The sequence below is a fragment of the Macaca mulatta genome, chromosome 20, assembly GCF_049350105.2.
Source record: "Macaca mulatta isolate MMU2019108-1 chromosome 20, T2T-MMU8v2.0, whole genome shotgun sequence".
Taxonomy (NCBI): Eukaryota; Metazoa; Chordata; class Mammalia; order Primates; family Cercopithecidae; genus Macaca; species Macaca mulatta.
In genome coordinates, this window is record NC_133425.1 from 54,709,147 (window position 1) to 54,719,057 (window position 9,911).

The following is a 9,911-nucleotide window of genomic DNA, read 5'->3' on the forward strand; positions in this document are numbered from 1 at the left end:
AATTATAAAATGAATTTGCTGGGGAAGTACTTTATCCAATCCAATGTTGAGGAAGTAAATGGTACCAATATCTGCTGCCACTTTCAAACTTACTTATTATCAGCCTCTAGTGAAACACAGGGGCTGCCCTGCAGCTCATGTCACTGGACTGTCAGAGGGGCGTGAAACTGAGGAGGACCATTCAGAGAAAGTTACTTCTTCAGTTTCAAAGAAAACTCAAATGATGTCCAGCCTAGGTACCTTCCTTTTCAACAATGCCAGCACTTTTTAGGGGATAACAAACTTCTTAGGGAGGGCTTTCAGAATCACAGAGAATAGTCATGTGACACACAGCAAATTTTTAAGAGCAGGGTCTGGTTTTAATATTTCTGAAAAAATGTGTAAAGTTTGTATAAGCTGTAGGAACTGTACAGAAGCTGAGAATATTGATGATGATGATGATTATTATTATAGATGTTCTTTATTATAATTACTTCATCTTTTTTTTTTAATTATACTTTATGTTCTAGGGTACACGTGCACAACGTACAGGTTTGTTATATATGTGTACATGTGCCATGTTGGTGTGCTGCACCCATCAACTTCTCAGCACCCATCAACTCGTCATTTACATCAGGTGTAACTCCCAATGCTATTGCTCCCCCCTCCTTCCTCCCCATAATAGGCCCCGGTATGTCATGTTCCCCTTCCTGTGTCCAAGTGATCTCATTGTTCAATTCCCACCTATGAGTGAGAACATGCGGTGTTTGGTTTTCTGTTCTTGCGATAGTTTGCTGAGAATGAGGGTTTCCAGCTGCATCCATGTCCCTACAAAGGACATGAACTCATCCTTTTTTATGGCTGCATAGTATTCCATGGTGTATATGTTCCACATTTTCTTAAAAAAATACGGAACGCTTCACGAATTTGCGTGTCATCCATGTGCAGGGGCCATGCTAATCTTCTCTGTATCATTCCAATTTTAGTATATGTGCTGCCGAAGTGAGCACAATTACTTCATCTTTTAAGTGGAGATGCCCAACCCATTATCATTATTCTCTGACAGAAGCTCATAAAAAATTTTACTAATGCATTATTAATACATTTTAAAATCTTGTGATAAACTCAGTTTCATGTAGGAAGAGATGATGCTAAAGTAGATAGCACAGGAATTTTGGGACCATATGTACATATGAAATAAACACCAACTCAATCTTTTAGTATATATGAAATGTTGGCAAATCAATAAACATCTCTGTCCCTGTGTTTGTTAATACAAATAAGAAAAAAAGTAACACACACACAATATAAATATCTCTGAACCTCAGTTTTCTCTGTGTAAGTTGGTCTTTCTATTTCAATATCAGTGCATTTTGGAGGATTGACAAAGCAAACGCATGGTCACCTTCTAATAGAGTGTTGAGAACAAAGCAGACATTTGGTTTTGCAGCCCAAATTAATTGAAATACCCATTATTTCCCAACAATAAATTAAAAAATCACAGTCTATGTGTTTATGAATATTACTGTTAATTCCTTTAAACTTCCCACATTTCTGAATTAACAGAGAACATATATTCAAGGGAATATGTATTAGGATGGTGAATATTGACAAGGGTAGCATGGACTTGTCAGTCAAGAACAATGGTCTCTGTTCTAGGGTGCAGGCAAAAAAAAAAAAAAAAAAGAAACCCAACGGCAAGAAAGAACCCAGTGCCAAAAGGGGCCGACACAATTCAAGAGCAGCCTTCATATTTTGGTGGCAATAATTATATTTGAAATAACAAAAGCTAATTATTTGAATATAGTCTGTTACTAGACTCAGTTGTTTAAAAATAGCAAGCATTTCCTAAAAATCTTTGTAGCTTTTTCATGCCTTGTTTGAAGCCTTAAGTTCAGGAGGAACCCAGCACTTGTTGAGCATCTTAATGTTGTATTTGTTCATTTAACTGTCTCAACAAACTTATTTGAAAGTAGCATTTGTAAGCATCCCCATTGTATAGATGAGGAAATTTGAGAAATTAAAAAATTTACTCAGGGTCAAACATTTAATAAATATCTCACATGGAATTGAACTCAGATCTATTAGGTTGGTGCAATTACTTTTGCACCAACCAATCTAATAATTGGCCTAAAAAAGTTGTCCCACTGCACTTTGTTAAAAAATATCAAAGAAGAAAGGAAAAAAAAAAGTGGAATGAAATATTTGAGGGATGAAGTGGAGAGAAATTCCTTGTACCTTTAGGATGACAATATGCACAATTTGTCTTCTCAAATATTACATATAAATAATGGCGAACAAGTTGTCTGTCAAATAATAATGAACTCCTCACAAATCCAAAATTTTTCACCAACTGCTGAGTAAAATGATCAATTGGTCACTGCTCATTTAAGTTGTCATATTTTTTTTAATTGAATTTATTTTTTCTCTAAATTATTTTCGGAGTTGACATTCTGTTATTTGCACAACATATCTCAGTAGAAGATCTTTGGCATTTTCCTTAGTATTGACAATACTTTATGTAATTATGTGTAGGTGTTTCTGGATGCTTTGAAAACTGATCTGAATGGCTAATTTAGCCACATAAACAAAGGATGAGAAAGTTTCTGTGTCATGATTACGTAAGTGTGAGTGTGTATTTTCTCAACTGTTTAAATAATTCTATCATGAATAAAATGACAGGGGCCTCTCTTAAGGCCTATAAATCGTCTATCAAAATAAGAGACGAATCAAATGTAAAGAAGGTAAAGGATATAACTCAAGCGGGGAGGAGAGGGAGAGCACCAGGACAAATAGCTAATGCATGCGGGGCTTAATACCTAGGTGACAGCTTGATAGGTGCAGCAAACCACCGTGGCACATGTTTACCTAGGTAACAAACCTGCCTGTTCTGCACAGAATCCTGGAACTTAAAGTAAAATAAAATTAAAAAAATATATATATATAACTCAAGACTGCTCTCTTCATTCAGGAAAGGAAGGATGGGAAAATATCGTAGGAATTCTGTCTTCTTGGAGATAGGAAATTGTCTGGAGATACAGTGGTAGAAATCTCTAGGAATACAGCTTCCTAGAAATTCTTCCTTCCTTGCAGATTTCTGGCACAAGTAAGGCATACAAATATGCTATTACTGGTTGGAGATTTAGTCCCAATCACACATTTCAAATTCCCTTGGAGGACTCTTTTTACCTGGAGAAGTTATATCTCCATATCTCACTATAGCTAAAACACATATCACAGCTCTTATCACTCAAGTATGAGCAGGCCCAAGAGAGGAAAGGGGAAAAGCAGTTCAAAATGTGGTGGTTTAAACATGACTTAGGTGGCTCTCAGTATCGCCACTGTAATTAGCCACATGTGTTAAAAGAGAGTACTCAGTGGTATGCTTGATATTTTCACTGCTGTGAAATCTCCAGCCTCTTAATCTGTGACATGTTAAACTGTTCTAGAGTTTGACCAGTTCAGATCAGCATCCTTCTTTAAAATGTAGGAAAGAGGAATGAGACCAAGAAGAGCCTAGAGCTTCTTTTAAAGCTTTTACATCTTACAGGATTTTTGTTAGGAGAAAATACGGTAGGTGAACGAGTGCATATTAAACAGCCCACTGTATGGCATTTGTGACACCTTGTAAATAAATTGTTATTAAAATTCCTAGCCTATTATTAGCCTAATTATAATTATTCCTTAAATATAAAGTACATAATATGGGACTAACAGAATAAATAAGCCAGCCAGAATTTTCATAAATCTCATGATGTTGCTACATTATAGGAGAAATTATAGCATAGAAATTAAAAAAATAACATGTTAAAATGTATAAATAAGAATATATGGTATTAATGTTCTTAATATTAAGTATTCAGCAAATATCCTAAAACTCAATGCTATTGTTCTTGTTTAGATACATCTGTTCACTTAGAAATCCATGGGATCTGATGTAGTTTGGATATTTGCTCCACCTAAATCTCATGTTGAAATGTAATCGCCAGTGTTGGAGGTGGGGTCTGGTAGGAGGTGATTGGCTCATGGGGGTGGGTTTCTCATAAATGGTTTAACACCATCCCTTTGATGCTTTCCTCCCACTAGTGATTAAGTTCTCATGAGATTTAGCTGTTTAACAGTGTGTGGCACCTCCCACCTCCTCTTGTTCCTATTTCCATGTGACCTGCCTGCTCTCACTTTGCCTTCTGCTCTAATTGTAAGCTTCCTGAAGCCTCCCCAGAAGCCAAGCAGACATCGCCACTATGCTTCCTGCAAAGCTTATGGAACTGTAAGCCAATTAGATATCTTTTCTTTATAAATTACCCAGCCTCAGATATTTCTTTATAGCAACGCATGAGCAGCCAAACACAGGAACCAACTCTCTCATAGCATTGCCTCAATTAGAAATAGCTGCCTCACTTCTGTTCTCCATCAAAGCTAGATCCAGGTTAGATGCAATGTTTCAGGCAGTGGCTCCTATGTACAAAACTACATACAGTTGTTCCTCCATAGCCATGGGTTCCATATATATGCATTCCACAAACTATGGATCTAAAATATTTGAGGGCAAAAACTATCTGTGCTAAATTTGTACAGACATTTTTTTCTTGTCATTATTCCCTAAAAAGTACAATATAATGCAATTTTCATAGCATTTCCATTATATTAGGTATTATAAGTAATCTAGAGATGATTAAAAGTATACAGGGGGATGTTTATGGGTTATATGCAAATACTATGTCATTTTATAGCAGAGACTTGAGCATCTGCAGATTTTGGTATTTGCAAGGATCTTGGAATCAATCCTCTGTGGACACTGTGGGATGATTGCATCTATCTTTCTCTCTCTGTATTCTGTTTCCCATGAAACTGTGTTGAGAACCAAACCAGTGATCAAAATCACTTTTAAATAACATTTCCTCAATTATTCAGAGATTTTTGGTAAAAACTGAGTTGTCAGTCATTCAAAAAACACTCTAAAACTACCCAAACTATCTTTTTTATAACTTTTTAAAAATGGGTGCATTTAAGTCTAGTAGCTGAGGCTTAATCTCTTCATTTTCTTGTTATAATAAATTTAGGCTATTTATCTGCTGAACTAAAATAAAAACATAAACTAACTCAGAAATTAAAGACAGGCTTGTGTTGCTGATCCTCCATGGGCCCTGTCTTTAAATATTTTAAATTTATGCGAATAATCATGGTTGTCTTCATAGTCAAGTGATCCACATTTGATTAAGCATTAAATCACAAATGAATTTTTTTTTACTGTGCTATCCCACTCTTGCTTCAAATTTCTGTGATTTGTATTGAACTTGTGTCATGTATTTCACTTGTACAATCCTATAATTTTCCTTTTTATTTGCTCACTCATCACTGTTGGCATAAGAGAAGATTTGACCCCATCAGTTTTCTTTCTGTGCCTCAATTTTAATGACTATATGCTTTAAATAATAAATTCTAAAACTTTAATGTTTTTCTCTTCTGTTGCCTGAAAGCTGTCATTCAGATAGGAGCAAAACATTGTATTTTTAAACAAATAAGAATGTTGAATGTGTATATGATAGTGTAGTGTAATGTGATTTGACAATTATACCTCAATGCAGAAAATACTATCTATTATAACTCTAAATGAGAAAAATAGTCTTCATTCTGAGAGTAACCAGATGCAGAATGCTCAATGGGATATTGCAGAATCTTTGTGATTTGGGTAAAAACTTTGACTCTTGATCTGACACCTCTTTATGTATCAGCTTTGATAGCAAGTGCATTAACAAGTTCTAATGTGACAACTTCTTCCTCAGTATAATTTTGGAAAACATTAAGACGGCCTGCTCTTGGAGACTGCAAGGTCAAAACCATGGGAGACATCTATTCTGTACTCGTTGAGGAGATATCCATTGAATTCTGATGCTTCTCTCCATCAGAACAAAGAAAACAGTGCTCTTAGGGCCTCACAAGCAGTGATTTATTAGGGGATTTCTAAAAATGAACAGCTACTAATTTTCTAATGACTGGAAATGAGGATATAAAAGGTATTTTTCAGAGTTGAGATTCAAGGCCTTCAAGAGCATCACTCCAAGAACTCACACACATGCACGTGATTGTCCTCCCTCTTTACTCCTTGTTTCTCTTGCTTGGTTCTGTGGAGAACTTGCTACTAGCCTTTGGATGCAGACCTTATTTGATTAGGGCAAATTCCATTATGATACTTAATCTTGGTGTTTCTTTTGATAAATGCTTTAGCTTTGGCATCTGCCAATATTCCTCGGAGGTCCAATCACCAGTGTACTTTTTATCCTATTACTTAAGTGTTGGTGATTACTGCTTATAACTAGAAGGGGTAAATGTGTTTCTCACATATTACAGAGTTTCATGCACATGGAAATTTGAAGCAAAAAGAAAAAAAAAGGAGTGTATTAATCAAGATTCTCCAGAGAAACAGGAACAATAAGAAATATATAGAAATATAGAGAGATAGAGAATATATGTCAATCCATGCATTCATCCATCTATCTGTGTATCTATCATGTCTATCCATCCATTCATCTATCATCTGTCTATCTAATCTGTTTATCTATCTGTCTTTATTATACAGAATTGCTTCACGTGATTATGGAGGCTGACAAGTCCCAAGATTCACAGTTGGTAAGCTGGACACCCAAGAAAGCTGGTGCTGCACATATTACCAGTGATGAGTTCCAGTCTGAATCTGAAGGCCTGAGAACCAGGACAGTTGATGGTGTAAGTTCCAGTCCAAGGTCAGGAGAAGCCTAATGTTCTAACGTAACATCACGCAGCCTTTTTGTTCTATTCATGTTTCAAAGTAATTGGATGAGACCCAACCACATGAAGGAGGCCAGTCTGCTTTACTGAGTCTACCAATTAAAATCTAATCTTATCCAGAAACACCTTTTAGACACATCCACAGTGACATTTGACCAAATATCTGAGCACTCAAAGGCTTAGGCAAGTCGACACGTAAAATTAATGATCACAAGGAGGGAGAATGGATTCAACAGATATTTAAAAGTATTCATAATAGAAAAGTATTTATTGTATTTATTTATGTGGCAGGCAGTATTCTGAGTGCTTTCGTTGTTGTATCAGTGAAAACACTAGTTAGGTAAGAAAAGTGTCGCCTCTGTGAGGTGGTTACTATTATTGTCCTCATTTAGCAGATGAGAAAACAGAGGCAGAGAAAAATTTACATAATTTTCTGGCACTCATGCAATTGATAAGTATCTGAACTGGGATTCGAACCCAAACTAACTCAGAGTTTAAGCTCTTAACTGCTATTCTAGAGTCCTCCTTGGGGACAGGTGATTGTAGGTAGAAAAAAAGAAATATGGGGAAAGGCATGCTGAATTGAAAAAAAAAAAAATGCCTTTCTAAATGAAACTGAGAACCACATCTTCTAGTACTAATTGTAGGTAGAGAACTCTGCTAAATATTTTGCAAGCATTATCCAATTTAATGTTACAAACCACACTGGACATGAGAAGCCATTATATCCATTTTATAGCAAAGAAAACTGAGCTGGGTTGGAAGTGCAGCTGGGGCATTGTCGATACTGTGATCTTAGATATATTCATCTGTCAGACTCTAGCTGATTCCAAACTCCTTGTTCATTCTATTAGGTTGTGCTACGAGAAAAAATTTTGTAAGCTTTTAAAGTGGTAAGTCAACTCAAGGCACAGCCAATAAACATTTATATGATTGTACATTATTTACCTAACTCTGCAGAGGGAGCCAGATTTCCTTTAGTGCAGTAACAAAGAATGGCTCCTGCATATCCCCAGCAATTCTCAGGAAAAGGTGGGTATTATATTCTCTTGAATAGAAAGGCATATTTTTCTCTTAGTCCTATTACTGGCGGCTTCTAAATTTAATAACAAAATGCTCACCTACAAATAAGAAGAATAAAAGCTTAACTTGCCACAGGGGGAAAAAAGTTCTATGATGTAACAGACCCAGGAATAAGTGATATTCATGGGAAGGTCACTGCCTGAGGCTGCTTGATAAACTCCAGCCCTTTCCTGTATCCACTGTTTAATGTTTAAGCTTTGGATGCTAAGAGTGGTTATAATAAACTGTCCAACAGCTTCTCACTTAGACTTCCCAAGAAGGTGACAAAATAAAATCAGTGTAAAGCTGTCAAGAGAGGCTCATCACTGAAGTATATTTTGCTCACTCACCCATTTGAAAGCAAGTATTTCCTTTAATCAACTCTTTAGAGAATTTAACCAATGGAACACCAAGAGCCTCCAATGAACGTTTCCCATCTAAATTCTTTTTAAGAAAAATGCAGGCAAATTCCTGAGTTGACCTTGTTCTGATAAGTCTCCTTGAGGTAAGGTCGTCATAATTCTCACCCACATTTTTCCACTGTCTTGTCAGATGAATCCGTGAAATTCACAGATTAACCCAAGTCCCTCACTCAGACATTCTAAATGCACCAAATGTTCAAGTGTAACAAAAATTACACATCTGGTAATTCTGCATGTTATTTATAGCCTTTCTGATAGAGGCGTAATTGATTCAGAAATGTAATTTACAGCCTGGCATCTCCGTTTCAAAGCTTCAATTCTGTGACATCCACCAAGAGAGTAATCTCACTTTTGTGAGGAAGCAAAGATAATAATTGTAAAGAATTTTTGTATGATAGTCTCATGCTTTTGCATAAAGTTTTTCTTGCTCCTTGTTTTTCATTTGCAAAGTGGGCAATATTCATGTCAGCCACACACTTTTAATTCCACAGAATGGTTTATGAAGACATAAATGGAGCATAAAGTTGATCAACAAACCCTGGGGTGATGGCAAATGGCTAAGGCAAGTTTCTCTTGCCCTCTAGTTTTAATTGCAACCCTCATAAGAAAACACTCTCTAATTTAACTAGGTAATCGTTCTCTTCAAAGAGAACATTTGTTATTTAGTGCCATTTTGAAAACTACTAAAGAATACTGGAATTTTTTTTTCTTTTAATCCAAGAAGAGTCATAAAACCACTTTTTCTTCTTCAGTCTCTGTCTTCCATACCCTTCTTAAATATAAAATTGATGCCTTAATTATTGCCCTAGTCTCTTGTCTTGGGCACATTTTGAGGAGGATAAGCTTAATTTCCTCTAGCTAGTGGAGGCCCAGCATGAGTTTTATTGAAATAAGCCTAGGTATCTTACCCTCACCGTCATGTCCAAAAATTAGAGTTATGTAACTGCAGAAGGAGCCCGGCTTAGTTCAACTTTGTATAATAAAGTTGTGAGTTGTTTTTCAGCTGCCACAGATCCCAGGGTTGCAGGTTTTGCAACCTGAGCATGCCCTGGTGAACCAGGAGTGCAACCATGGGTAGAAACAAAGTGCTAGTGTACTGGTGAAGGGTATCCAAGTTACTCGCGGTGAATCCGCATGGGTCTGCAGCAACCTCAATTCTTGTCTTCTCAGAAGAAAGAATTTGTCTGAGGAGCATTAGGCAGAAAAAGAGACCGAGGCACGTTTCAGAGAAGGAGTGGAAGTTTATTTTAAAAGTCTTTAGAACAGGAAATAAAGGAAAGCATGCTTGGGAGAGACCCATGTGGGCAACTTGAAGGATAAACGTGCTGTTTAACCTTGATCCTAGGACTTCACAGGCTGGCCCCTTTCCCAGGATTCTTGCCTTAGGGTGGACTGCCCACATGTGCAGTGCCCTTACCCTTGGGAAGTGAACATGTGCAGTGTGTTTAGGAAGTTGTAGGCATGCTCATCTGAGGCTTTCTTTCCTTTTCTAGTGGAGTGTAATTGGGAAGTTGTACTCTGCTATTTTGTCTTTTGATGCATAAGCCTGGGAAGTTACTTCTCTCTGGCACCTGCATTCAATGAACAGTTAGTGAAATAGGTGTGGACCATTAGGAAATGGCCTCTCCCTGGTGCCAGGTGCCAATTTATCACTTTTGGAGAGGCAGTGTGATCATTGCT

The 9,911-nt window shown here is 36.8% G+C and overlaps 1 non-coding gene across 1 annotated transcript; it reads right to left on the minus strand.

Moving 5' to 3' along the window:
* Positions 1–882: 882 nt before the first annotated feature.
* LOC114674544 (U6 spliceosomal RNA) lies at positions 883–989 on the minus strand. Its single transcript, XR_003725690.1, has one exon. It is a non-coding gene; the product is annotated as a U6 spliceosomal RNA (small nuclear RNA).
* Between the last annotated feature and the right edge of the window lie 8,922 nt (positions 990–9,911).